Source organism: Rhinatrema bivittatum, chromosome 1 (assembly GCF_901001135.1).
Source record: "Rhinatrema bivittatum chromosome 1, aRhiBiv1.1, whole genome shotgun sequence".
Lineage (NCBI taxonomy): Eukaryota > Metazoa > Chordata > Amphibia > Gymnophiona > Rhinatrematidae > Rhinatrema > Rhinatrema bivittatum.
Window position 1 is genome coordinate 786,275,278 of NC_042615.1, and position 14,541 is coordinate 786,289,818.

The following is a 14,541-nucleotide window of genomic DNA, read 5'->3' on the forward strand; positions in this document are numbered from 1 at the left end:
GCTGGGGAAGGGGGGAGGGAGTAGGAACTGCCGGACAGTTACACACAGGAGGAGGAAAGGGTAGAAGAGTCACTGAGCCAGTCCGTCCACCGCCAGGGAAGGGGGGAGGGAGTTGGGACGGCCGGAGCAGAGCAAATGCGCATTGTGAAATTAAACATATTAGAAACGTGCTCTTTCTCTTTTCTTTCTTTTCCATTTAACCAGACTGAGCCACAGCAATGCGTGGCCGGGTACAGCTAGTAATAAATAAATAAATCGGCAGAGGGGGAACCTCTCAGGGCAAGCGAGGGCAGCCAGAGGTGGGGGACCTCTAGGACCCTAATTATAGCTGTCAGGGGTGGCAGGGTGGATCAGGCCACAGCATACCCTTATTCTTCACTCAAGAGAGGGTTGATGGAGTGGGGAAGAATCAGGATACAGTAGACTCTTGCTCTTGACTTGGGAGATGGAAGGAGAATGAAATCACCTGTGCTAATAGACCTTTTCACTTCGGCTCGGTTAGCACAGAAAATTTTGACATGCAGCTCAAGCATCTATTGCACTTTCAGGCTCATTTTAAAATGAGCACGCGTGCGCCCATGCATGCATGTGCACGAACGGAGATATGCTAGAATTATAAAATCAGGTGCATACTTGTGCATGTATGATTTAGAATACACCTACTCCATATAAGTATGCTCCTAATGTTAAGATGTTACTCTAACAAACCTACTTTACGTATCTTCCATAGAACTTTGACGGCTTCAACGTGCATATGAAAGTGGTTTTTAAAACATGGTCTCGGGAGGGACATTCTCAGTTTTTCCAATTAGTCCACCAGTTTGCCCAGTTAATCTCAAGGTCCTCCAGACCCTCTGGTTCTTTATCCTGCATGCCCTCCCAGTTGACCTGGACCCTGTTGGGACAGCCCTAAAATGCGCGATTGGCAGACTTGTTCCTCATCAGAAGCAGCAGTAAAGTTACGGATCTAACAAGCTGCCACGCCCTGCAGACTGCAGTTTTAAAATATGGAGTTACACAAATAACAACTGGCCCTGCCCCAGAATGCCCATGCCTCATCCATGCCCCGCCCCCTTATTTTTTTGTTTGCTCATGAGCATATACACTTGTCAATCATGGCTTCTAAAATCCGTGTTGCTCATACACAGCACACATACATGCGTATGTGGGCATTTTAGCATGAACAACACTTTAAAAATCGACCTTTTTTTGCAGTAGTGTGCATGCAATGTTATACATGTGCTAAAGAGGAAGCATTTTAGTGAGCATGCAAAAGAAGTGCATTGCCCATTATAAGCTGTTTTAGCATGCACACTATTTTCATGTTCACTAAATCATTTTTAGCAGGCAAGTTAGTGCATAGACTCCAATGTTCTATTGTCCTTATTGTTACAATAACATTATTCTAATAATGAACATGAACTAAGGAGTTGTGTCAGTGAGAAAAATAAAGTAACAGAAAATATCCTGGGCATATAGAATGTTTTGCCTTTAGGTGAATAGTTTTGCAGTCCCTAAAATGAAAATCCAGGAGGTCATCACTGGCGGGTACATAGAATGTTGTATGATATCCTTTGGTTCGATAAAATTTAAAGCTAGTATTTCAAATACGCATGGTAACTAGGGCATAGCAAGGATTAATTCATCTAAGCAATTATTCTCAAACTACTTTCTTTGATTTGTCCTAATATTTTGAAATTGAACAGAGATATACGCTTCAGTTATGTCTTTGTTTTAGTGATTTGAGAGCTCTTCAATGTGTTAAATGACAGTGCTGAAAATGCATGTTTTAAACCTGTCACTCCAAGGTCAATAGTAAGCACTCCCAAGGTCAAGAACATTTCAGTCTTGCAACAATAAATATTTTCCCTTATACTACATATCAATATATTTCATTCTCAATGACAGTATCTTCCCTTACCTTTTCTCATTGGGTGACAGCACCTTTCTAACCCTGGCTGACTGGGTGACAACACACTCTGTCACCATGCCTCAATGGGTAAGTTCAACCCTACACTTTTACATAAATGAAGGACAACAGCCTTCCACAACCTGCCTAAGAGAATACCAGTACCCTTCTTACCCTCTCTAAGTATGTGAAACCAATCTCTCTCCTTAACTGAATAAGTGACAGTACTCTCCCTTTCCCAGCTTAGTTGGTAATAGATCTCTTACTTCCCTATCTCAGTGGATGATATTGCCATTCCAAAACCTTTCTTAATACATGACAGTATACTTCCATATATTTCCTCAATGAGTGACACTTACACCTTATTTTGTAGCATCCTCTGCTACTCTACCTCAATAATAGACTGCATACTTCCTTGCCCTATCTCAATGGGTGACATGACCATCACACACTCTACTTCAATGTCATAGTACATTTCCCTCACCTTAATCCGAGTGGCCTCCATTCTAATTCATTTATCCCGATGGGAGCAACCTCTGTCACCCAAACTCAATGAATAAATTAACCATCCCTCACCCTCAGTAGGTAACATCCATAACTCTCTCTCTTTCTCTCTCTCTCTCACTCTTTCAGTGAATGACAGTACTTTCAATTACCCTCTGTAGATGACACCTTTTCCAATCCTGCTTCAATTAATGACAGCATCATCCCTTAACCTGTCTCAATAGTTTACGCTAATCCTGTACCTTATCAGAATAGATGCCATCTTCCTTCATCTCACCTTATTATGATATAGCATATTTCCACATCCTATGTTAATGAGTGAAACTACCTTCCTTTATTTTGTCACAAAAAGTGAACAAAATCTCCCAGAACATCCCAATGAATGTCAATTCCCTTCTTCACTGTTTCTCCATGGGTAGCAAAAAAAAGTACCTTTCCTATCTTACCTCATTGAGAGACACCACATCTTCACATTGCTTCAGTACTGGATGAAGTCATCTTCCTGCACCTATGCCAATGAGTAACAACACCATTCTTCATCCTGTAGTACTAGGTAATACCAAATATCTTTTTCAATAAAAACAGAGAAAAGTGCACAAATAAGATTGAGGACATATTAAGAGGTAGGTAGAAGAAAGTGTTATGCAAAAAGAACAAAGGGTTCAAGAGATGAGTTTAGGATGAGATTGCAGAAAAAGATAGGCAGTAGTGGAACTATCTGTCCTGACAAGGAAAAAGATAGATTTATAGTGAGTGCAAAGATGAACCAGAATTCACTTTAGAGACAGAAGTGGTATAGAAATGTAAGAATATTTTTTGAGGGGTAAAATGGATGAAAATTAACCTAGCTATACTACTTAATAGAAGTTGGAGAAGCTATTATTGATTTCAGGTAGACTGAAGAATATGATGTTTAATTATCTAGATATGAAAGAATTAAAGTATTGGCAAGAACTAGTATGGATGAGAATTAAAGTAATTGAGAAAAATTTAAAGATTTCCAATTTAAAGATCAAAGAACAAGCAGAGAGAGCAAAGTTAGCTATAGATAAAAAAGAAAATGAAAGTGAAATGTAAAAGAAAAAGAAAAAAGAACAAGAATGAAGGAAGTAAAGAAACTTGGTCTTATCCATAAAAAGCTTTAGTGAAGCACCAAACCAACAGCCATCCCCCACCACTCTCACCTCATCTACTAAGCACCCAATCAACAACTGACCCTTTCTAGCCCTATCTTCTACCTCTCCCCATATAACAACCCACTCCTGGACTCTAGCCCCACCCATTAATCCAGCCCTCAGTGAAACCACCACCTACAAGGGTCCCACCCACCACCCTTTGACACCATAGACCATAATCTTCTATGCCAACTAAAAAACATAGGAATTAAATACAATGTCCTAAAATGGTTCTCCTCCTTCCTTTCCAACAGATCCTTCCAAGTAAAACTTAATAATCATCTTTCTGACACTTTCCAATGTACTACTGGCATCCCGCAAGGATCTTCAATTTCAACAACTATTTAATATCTACATGCTGCCCCTATGCAAACTATTAACTGACCTTGGTTTAAATTTCTTTCTATATGCTGATGATCTTCAATTCTATATCCCTATTACAAACTCATTAGAGAAAACAGCTTCTCTTATATTTGAGTATGTGATCACCATTAAAGCAAATCTTGCACAATTGAAACTCTCAATGAATCCCAAGAAAAATGAATGAATCTAGCTAAGCAAAAATCCACCTATAACTATTCCTCCCAACATTGATCTAGGAAACTACATATTAACTCCTGCAATACAAATAAGAGATCTCAGCGTCCAAATCAACGAAAACATATCCATGAAACTGCACATAAACAAACTGATCAAATCCAGTTTCTTCAAACTACAAATACTAAGCCGTCGGAAGCCCCTACTGACATTATCAGATTTCAGAACCATACTACAATCACTTATATTCTCTAATCTGGACTATTGCAACTCCCTTCTCCTAGGACTTCCAGCCAATCACCTTAAACCCCTCCAAATTCTTCAAAATGCAGCGGCTAGACTCAGAAAAAGAAAATTTGATCACATCACCCCAACCATGTTTGCTCTACATTGGCTCTCAGGGCAATCCAGAATCATCTACAAAGTTCTAACAATAATTCACCATAACTTGAATCCCACCAATAAATTACTAGGAATAAAATTTAATCCTCGTATCCCTACATGATCACTAAGATCTCATAACAAAGGCTTACTTGAAATCCCGAATAAAAAACCTACGCACAGTCCAGATGTATTCCACGCATTAGGAAGGTGGAAGGAAGACAAAACTATTACCGGCATAGTTAAAAGGTGAGGTAAAAGAGGCTATTTTAGTTAAAATAAACATCCTTCAAAAATTGGAAGAAGGATCCATCTGAAGAAAATAGGAAAAAGCATAAGCATTGTCAGCTTAAGTATAAAACATTGATAAGACAGGCGAAGAGAGAATTTGAAATGAAGTTGGCCGTAGAGGAAAAACTCATAATAGAAACCTTTTCAAATATATCTAAAGCAAGAAACCTGTGAGGGAGTCGACTGGACCATTAGATGACTAAGGGGTTAATGGGGCTCTTAGGGAAGATAAGGTCATTGCAGAAAGACTAATGAATTTTTTGCTTCTGTGTCTACTAATGAGGATATTGGGGAGATACCAGTCCTGGAGATGGTTTTCAAGGGTGATGAGTCAGATGAACTGAACCTAATCACTGTGAACCTGGAAGATGTAGTAGGCCAGACTGACATAGTAGCAAATCACCTGGACCAGATGGTATGCATCCTAGGGTTCTGAAGGAAATAAAAAATGAAATTTCAGATCTACTAGTTAAAATTTATAAACTATCATTAAAATCATCCATTGTACCTGAAGACTGGAGAGTGGCCAATGTAATACCAATATTTAAAAAGGGCTCCAGGGGCGATCCAGGAAACTATAGACCAGTGAGCCTGACCTCAGTGCCAGGAAAAATAGTGGAAACTATTCTAAAGATCAAAATCACAAAGCATATTGAAAGACATTGTTTAATGGAACACAGTCAACATGGATTTACCCAAGGGAAGTCTTCCCTCACAGATCTGCTTCTCTTTTTTGAAGGGGGTAATAAACATGTGGATAAAGGTAAACTGGTAGATGTATTGTGTTTGGATTTTCAGAAGGCGTTTTACAAAGTCCCGCATGAAAGGCTTCTAAGAAAACTAAAAAGTCCTTTCGTGGATTACAAACTGGTTAAAAGACACTGGTCACTTTTCTCAGTGAAAAAGGGTAAACAGTAGAGTGCCTCAGGGATCTGTACTTGGACCGGTGCTTTTCAACATATTTATAAATGATCTGGAAAGGAATACGACGACTGAGGTTATCAAATTTGCAGATGACACAAAATTATTATGTGTTGCATACAGGAAAAAAATAACCCATGCTGTAGTTACATGATGTTAGGTTCCATATTAGGAGCTACCACCCAGGAAAAAGATCTAGGCATCATAGTTGATAATACTTTGAAATTGACGGCTCAGTGTGCTGCAGTAGTCAAAAAAGCATACGGAATGTTAAGAATTATTAAGAAGGGAATGGTTAACAAAACGGAAAATGTCATAATGCCTCTGTATCGCTCCATGGTGAGACCACACCTTAAATACTGAGTACAATTCTGGTCACCGCATCTCAAAAAGGATATAGTTGCAATGGCGAAGGTACAGAGAAGACCGGGTGACCAAAATGATAAAGGGGATGGAACAGCTCCCCTATGAGGAAAGGCTGAAGAAATTTGGGCTGTTCAGCTTGGAGAAGAGATGGCTGAGGGGGGATATGATAGAGGTGTTTAAAATAATGAGAGGTCTTCAACGAATAGATGTGAATCAGTTATTTACACTTTCAGATAATAGAAGGACTGGGGGGCACTCCATGAAGTTAGCAAGTAGCACATTTAAGACCAATCTGAGAAAATTCTTTTTCACTCAATGCACAATTAAGTTCTTAAATTAGTTGCCAGAGGATGTTGTTAGTGCAGTTTGTGTACCTGGGTTTAAAAAAGGTTTGGATAAGTTCTTGGAGGAGAAGTCCATTTACTGCTATTAATCAAGTTGACTTAGGGAATGGCCTCTGCTATTACTGGCATCAGTAGAACGGGATCTTCTTAGTGTTTGGGTACTTGCCAGGTTCTTGTGGCCTGGTTTGGCCTCTGTTGGAAACAGGTTGCTGGGCTTGATGGACCCTTGGTCTGACCCAGCATGGCATTTTGTTATGTTCTTATCTTCTTACCACATAAAACAAACAAGAGACAGAGCTATATCAATTGCAGGTCTAGGCTCTGGACCTTGTGGGAAATATGCGCTTGCCAGCAAGCCATTTCATCAGGTTTAAACACTAACTTCCCTTCTCCCTGACATTTGCCTGAATAAAAGCATCACTTGTGCTTAAGTCTCTGCCTAGGAGAGGATACCTGACTTCATGTATTTCTCTGGCCTATAATTAATCCTGTTAGCCTGAAAGAAGGGCTGGGTTTTCCCTAGTCAGAGGCAGGACAAAGTCAGGAGGTATAGATTTCAGCAGCCAATGATATGATCCGTGCACACCCCCTGAGCCAAAGCCAATGGTGTAATGACTCTTCTGTTGCTATGGGAAAGTAGCCAATCATGTAATGACACATCATCTGCCTTTGTATGAATGTACAATAAAAGGAAGAGGCTCGGGAGGACAAACCCTCTTTGCCTCTTTGCCTTCTCCCTCTTCCTGCCTGCCATGAAAACTGTCTGAGGCCTCTTCATTACTGCAATATCTGGTGACCCGCGACAGTGATGATAAACTCCATGCTTATTTCGGCTGGTCATAGCTTAAAGGTACGTACCGTTCAACAGATTTGCTATCGTAATATTTTTAACAAAAAGTACTTCTTAGTAATTTTTAAAAGTATTTCTCAGCAAGTTTGTTCCCCACACTCGTAAGCATGGGCAATGATTTGACTATACAGCAGAGGCTACATGCCAGGAAGCTGCAGCAAATCATCAATAATCATTATTTCATCACCAGAAGAAAAATAGCGCAAGTCAGCCTGGGGGACTTAGAAAAATTAATAAGTGAAATAGCTTGCCGTTGCCCTTGGTATTCGATGGAGTCTGGAACTCTAAATACCCAGGAATGGATCTCAATCGGCAATTATCTTCATATGGCTCCCAGAGCTCCCATAAAGCAAAGATTAATTTGGCAAAAATGCACGGAGGCCATCGAACACATGGTAGAAAAAAAAGGTTTAAAAACAGCAGTTTCAAACCATGTGCTTTTAGAAGCAGGCAGACATACCCTTCCCCCATCTTCTCAGTCTTCCTCAGAGCCAGCAAATTCTTTGTATCCTCAGCTCCTCATACCTACACCCAAGGCACAAGCCATTCACACATCTCCGCCCTCTTTAGAAAAGCAACCCTTGAGAACAATAGAGCCACCACCTGGCCTGGGTGGGGTGATTAGCATTGAATTTCAGCAGAAACTGCAGAAAGAAAACTTTACAGAAAAAGATTTGTTGGAAGGACTTCAAGCCTTCCCCATCACAGAAAAGAACCATGAACAAAGGGGGACAGAAAATGAAATAGAACATCTGGGGACACACACTCACATGGCTCCTGTGGCTTCCTCTGCATCCACCTCAGAGAAAAGACCCCAGGAAATAGAAAACACTGAGGTCAGAAAAACTAGCCTTCCTCCATCTTGCCTGCAAACCCCTTCCCCCACCAACCACTCCCTGCACATTCATTTGCCATTGCCTGAGACAGTCATTAATTCTGCATCACCAATTTGTGCAGGTAAATTACTATCTCAAACCACTGCTCCCGGTAACAATTTATGTGCAGCGGTCAGCATGGGATTCCACCTTGAACATGGAAATCTCACAAGGGAGGAATTATTGAAAGGGATTCAAGCCTTTCCCATTACAGAAAGAAACAAAGAACTAGGTGTGGCAGCAATAGAGTTGAGTGCCATGTGCAGTGACTATGCCCACAGGTCTTCAAAGAAATCAGCGTATAAGACCTTGGGCCAGGCAGCTGCACTCCTGTGTTACAAGCAAAGAAAATATCCTTATGAAAAAAAGGATTTAATTAGACTCCTGCGTTACAAGCAAAGAAAATATCACTATGAAAAAATTGATTTAATTATACACTTCAATGACCTATTGCAGTCCCGATTAAACAGAGTAATTGCACAAACAGCACAGATTTGGAAAAAATTGTTTCCCTTAACAAACAGTACAGATTTGAAAAAAAATGGTTTCTATTAGTATTTGAATTCAGTTACAAAAAAATCTGCATACTTTGAGAGTATTTTCCCCCACAAAGTGAATGCATAGCCTTATGTTAAAAACTGTACTGAGATTTGAACAATATACTGTGTAAATTACATGTGAAAGTTCCCTTTTGCAAAGTTTATTTGGCTCACATTTAAAATGACTCAATTTCTCTGAGATTTAAGTTTATAGTTTGAATTGCTAGCGTACAGAACACATATCTTTACTGTGATTCTCCCTTTCAGGACAAAAGTGGATTGGAATGGTGTCTGTCTGCAGGGAATCAGTCCTTGCCAAGCCATTGTCTATGGTTGATGTTAAATTGTTAAACAAAGCTATCTTTAAGTTCCTATTGACTGAAGGATTAACTCCTTGGGTGCAGTTCTTTTCTTTTGAGAAACACTGCTCCTCCCCCCCCCCCCCCCCCCTTTTCTGTAACTCTTGCTAGCCACTCATGGGGGAGGGAGGGAGAACTTTTGAAAAGAGAAAAAAAACTGGACTTAGTACTGCAGTTTCTCTCTCTAGTTTATATATGTTATAACTCAGACAGATTAATAGTAGTTACAGTCACTTTAGCATGCAGCAGACCGAGCTGAGCAAACAGCATGTTTAATTTCCTATTCTAATAATTATATGAAGAAATTCTATTCTGATATTCCACATTGAAAGTAAGCTCAGAGTATTATTGATTGCAACCTGGAACAATAGTTGCAATCTATAAAGTAATGATGGGGTCTCCACTAGGAGGCGCTATGTTATTCTACAAGTTATATTATATTATTGTTTTAATAATTCTGTTGTATAATAGTTTTTATTTTTCAGGCCTACAGACCTTCTGTATTAAGGACACTTCAGTTTTATTTTCTTTTTCACAAAATTTATACAGAATTCTGAACCTTAAAATTTTTACTGACAGAGGTTGCTACATATAAAGCAATCCCTCACAAACCTTTTCTTGCAAATCCAAATTGATTTTATTAAATTGAATGATAGAATTGATTTCTTCAAGGTTAAAAAAGTAAGAATTTCACTTTTATCCTTACCTTAAATTTTTTGCTGTATGCCAGTTTTTAATATTTTCCAGATTGACCCTGCCATGAAGAGATGTGAAGATGGACACTTTGAGGTTTATTTTAACATTTTTCTAAACGCCTTTTGACTTTTGATCCTTGATCTAATTTTGTTTTTGATAACTTTTTGATAAGATTTTTAGCTCATATTATGTGTTATCTGTTGTCTGTCTTGATGCAAGAAATATTTGCAGGATGGATGAATATGTGTCAGTTTTGTGTAAATTAATATTTGCAAGATGAATGAATATATGTCAGTCTTGTGTAACATATGTTTAATGTAATGTCTAATATACTTGTCATTTGATTCTGCTTACGGCAAATGACTTTTCCTTTAAACAATTAATTTACATTTATTGCTATTTTACTGAATGAAAATTGATCACTGCATAAAAACTTTCTTGATAATGGGGTTACGTTCTGAAAACTAAAAATGGCTCTGCTTACTGCAGCCATTCCTTTGCATGAATTGTGTCAATAATTGAACATTAAATACTTATTTGGCATCCCCTACAACACCACAGGGCAAGCCATTGTGGAGAGAGCAAATCATACCCTTAAGAGCTCTGGACCAAATAAAAAGAAAAAGGGGGGATTGCCCCTGGATTTTCCCCTAAACAGGTTTACTTTAAATCATCTCAAACATATCAAATTTAAGACCACAGCCATGAGTAATCATTATGGGACTAGGGTTAGTCACCCACAGCCATCAGTTTTGTATAGAATATTTAATGTCTGGTACGGTCCCGTTCCCTTAAAATGGGGAACGAGGATATGTTTCTCTGCTTGCTTCCACAGGTGTATCAAGCCGTGGAACGATGGAAAGGTGTCCAGGTCTACAGGACCCGATCCCCAACTTCTCCCTGAGCCTCCACAGCCCTCAGAAGGACAGAGATCGGACTCCTTGCAAAAAGCAGCACCACATGACCTGGGGACAGATCAAGGCCCTATCCAACCAATCTGCACAACTCTTAGAACAGCAAGGCCTTGAGAAAACTCCATAGAACTTATTAGCCGTTTTTCTTGCCTGAATGCCAACTCATTAACAATTGTGTTCTGCATCCTCCTCCTTTGCCTTATTTCTCCAGCTATGGCGATTTCAGAACAAGGACTCTGACAGAACAACATGTACATCCTCGAATCGAACAGACTGTTGATTCTGCACACACATGCCAACCCATGCCTGCGGAGAACTACTGATGCATGCTGTACCATTTAACCTTACAGTATGGACTAATTATCCTTTACAGAGAGGTTTTCATTAACTCTCCAGTTAATAATACCATACTACACATTGGTAGCTGTATTCAAGAGACTGCCGCTCTTTGTTGGGACTATGATACAGGGGATGGGAAAGGGAATTCAGGTGGGAAATATCCATATTGTAACTGAAACATTTGTATTAATCACTGAACACTTACAAAATTATACCACATATATGTATGCAATTGGCAGATTTCAGGATGTGCAGTGGGAGACCCAAGCAGGTACAGAAAGTATAGAGGGGATGAAGGATTTACCTTTTGTAGTTATATAGCCCAAATGATAACCAATGACATGTCCACTAATCTGTTAGGAAACATATGGATGTTATGTGGGCGTAGAGCATATATGTACATTTCCCCAAGATGGAGAGACAGATGCACTTTAGGCCACATCCTTCCCTCGTACTATGCAGTCAAAAATTTACCCAAAGCAAGGCTCCGTAACAAAAGGGAGGCGATAAATAATCCCATAGAAAAGTATACAGAAACTCAGATAGCTAGAAGCCTGTTTCCCCCAATGGGGACAGCTATGAATTACAGAGACTTACACATCCTAGCTAACTGGACGACTGCCCTATTTAATCAGACAGTCCATGCATTAAAACTACTTACAACAAAAGTCTCTCAAATTAGAGAAGTAGCATTCAGAACAGCTATACCTTAGAAACCATTTTAGCCTTAAAGGGTGGTGTTTGTGCATTAATTGGATCTCATTGCTGTGTGTACATATCAGTTTATAAAGCAAACCTCACACATACCATAGAGCAGATAGAAACCATGGTTGCTGATGCACGATTTTCAGACAGAATACCAACTTCACCATGGGACTGGCTATGGTCCTGGCTCCCTGATATTTCTGGTCTCAAAAGGGTGATTTCTATTATAATTACTGTAATTGTCTTAATTGTTTGCCTGTGATGCTGTATTCAGTGCATACCCAACCCTCATATCCATATTGAAACCTTGCTCTCAGCCCGGATACAAAGATGTCTTGTAAGATGCCTAATAGGGAATCACGAGCCCTGCAGCGTTGGCACACCACCTGCACCAGCTCTGGGTGATATGGAGATTCAGGAGCTCATCGACAGCTGGCACACCACGTCGAATTAAAGCTTTCTTCTCTTCATATCCCTCTTCCCCTATTTCCAGCCCATACCAAGACATAACAGATTTCAGTAAGGGTCTAAAGCTTTACTGAGCTGCCTAAACAAAAACAGAAAGGGTGAGATGTGGGAAATATGGGCTTGCCAGCAAGCCATTTCATCAGGTTTAAACACTAACTTCCCTTCTCCCTGACATTTGCCTGAATAAAAGCATCACTTGTGCTTAAGTCTCTGCCTAGGAGAGGATACCTGACTTCATGTATTTCTCTGGCCTATAATTAATCCTGTTAGCCTGAAAGAAGGGCTGGGTTTTCCCTAGTCAGAGGCAGGACAAAGTCAGGAGGTATAGATTTCAGCAGCCAATAATATGATCCGTGCACACCTGAGCCAAAGCCAATGGTGTAATGACTCTTCTGTTGCTATGGGAAAGTAGCCAATCATGTAATGACACATCATCTGCCTTTGTATGAATGTAAAATAAAAGGAAGAGGCTCGGGAGGACAAACCCTCTTTGCCTTCTCCCTCTTCCTGCCTGCCATGAAAACTGTCTGAGGCCTCTTCATTACTGCAATAGACCTCCTTACCAGGACATCTTAGAATATCTACTGACACGAAGAACTTTAAGCAAAATCTGAAATCCTGGCTTTTCAACAATGCCTTCTCATTAACTCAATAACCAAAAGCTTTCCACTTAAATCTATAATTTTTCCTTCAATTGTCCTCCTGTTTATCCACCTTCCTTTTACTTTTTCTATTGTTCATTATTTTTAACCTTATACACTGTTGTGATGTAGTGATTCCCACATGGCATGACACAAGAACATAAGAACATAAGAAATTGCCATGCTGGGTCAGACCAAGGGTCCATCAAGCCCAGCATCCTGTTTCCAACAGAGGCCAAACCAGGCCACAAGAACTGGCAATTACCCAAACACTAAGAAGATCCCATGCTACTGATGCATTTAATAGCAGTGGCTATTCCCTAACTAAACTTGATTAATAGCCGTTAATGGACTTCTCCTCCAAGAACTTACCAAACCTTTTTTGAACCCAGCTACACTAGCTGCACTAACCACATCCTCTGGCAACAAATTCCAGAGCTTTATTGTGCATTGGGTGAAAAAGAATTTTCTCCAATTAGTCTTAAATGTGCTACTTGCTAACTTCATGGAATGCCCCCTAGTCCTTCTATTATTCGAAAGTGTAAATAATCGATTGACATCTACTCATTCAAGACCTCTCATGATCTTAAAGACCTCTATCATATCCCCCCTCAGCCGTCTCTTCTCCAAGCTGAACAGCCCTAACCTCTTCAGCCTTTCCTCATAGGGGAGCTGTTCCATCCCCTTTATTATTTTGGTTGCCCTTCTCTGTACCTTCTCCATCGCATCTATATCTTTTTTGAGATGCGGTGACCAGAATTGTACACAGTATTCAAGGTGCGGTCTCACCATGGAGCGATATAAAAGCATTATGACATTTTCTGTTTTATTATCCATTCCTTCCTAATAATTCCCAAAATTCTGTTTGCTTTTTTGACTGCTGCAGCACACTGAGCTGACAATTTTAAAGTATTATCCACTATGATGCCTAGATCTTTTTCCTGGGTAGTAGCTCCTAATATGGAACCTAACATTGTGTAATTACAGCAAGGGTTATTTTTCCCTATATGCAACACCTAGCACTTGTCCACATTAAATTTCATCTGCCATTTGGATGCCCAATCTTCCAGTCTTGCAAGGTCATCCTATAATGTATCACAATCCACTTGTGATTTAACTACTCTGAATAATTTTGATTCATCCGCAAATTTGATAACCTCACTCGTCGTATTCCTTTCCAGATCATTTCTATATATATTGAAAAGCACTGGTCCCAGTACAGATCCCTGAGGCACTCCACTGTTTACTAGGGATGTGAATCGTTTTAGGACGATTAAAATTATCGTCCGATAATTTTAATATCGTCTTAAACCGTTATGGAACACAATACAATAGAGATTCTAACGATTTATCGTTATAAATCGTTAGAATCGTGAGCCGGCACACTAAAACCCGCTAAAACCCATCCCCGACCCTTTAAATTAAATCCCCCACCCTCCCGAACCCCCCCCAAATAACTTAAACATTTCCTTGCCAAATCCTACCTCCTTCAATCCCCCACCCTCCCCAAATGACTTAAATTACCTGGGGGTCCGGAACGGCAGCGGTCCGGAACGGGCTCCTGCTACTGAATCTTGTTGTCTTCGGCCGGCGCCATTTTCCAAAATGGCGCCGAAAAATGGCGGCGGCCATAGACCAACAGGATTCGACGGCAGGAGGTCCTTCCGGACCCCCGCTGGACTTTTGGCAAGTCTTGTGGGGGTCAGGAGGCCCCCCCCAAGCTGGCC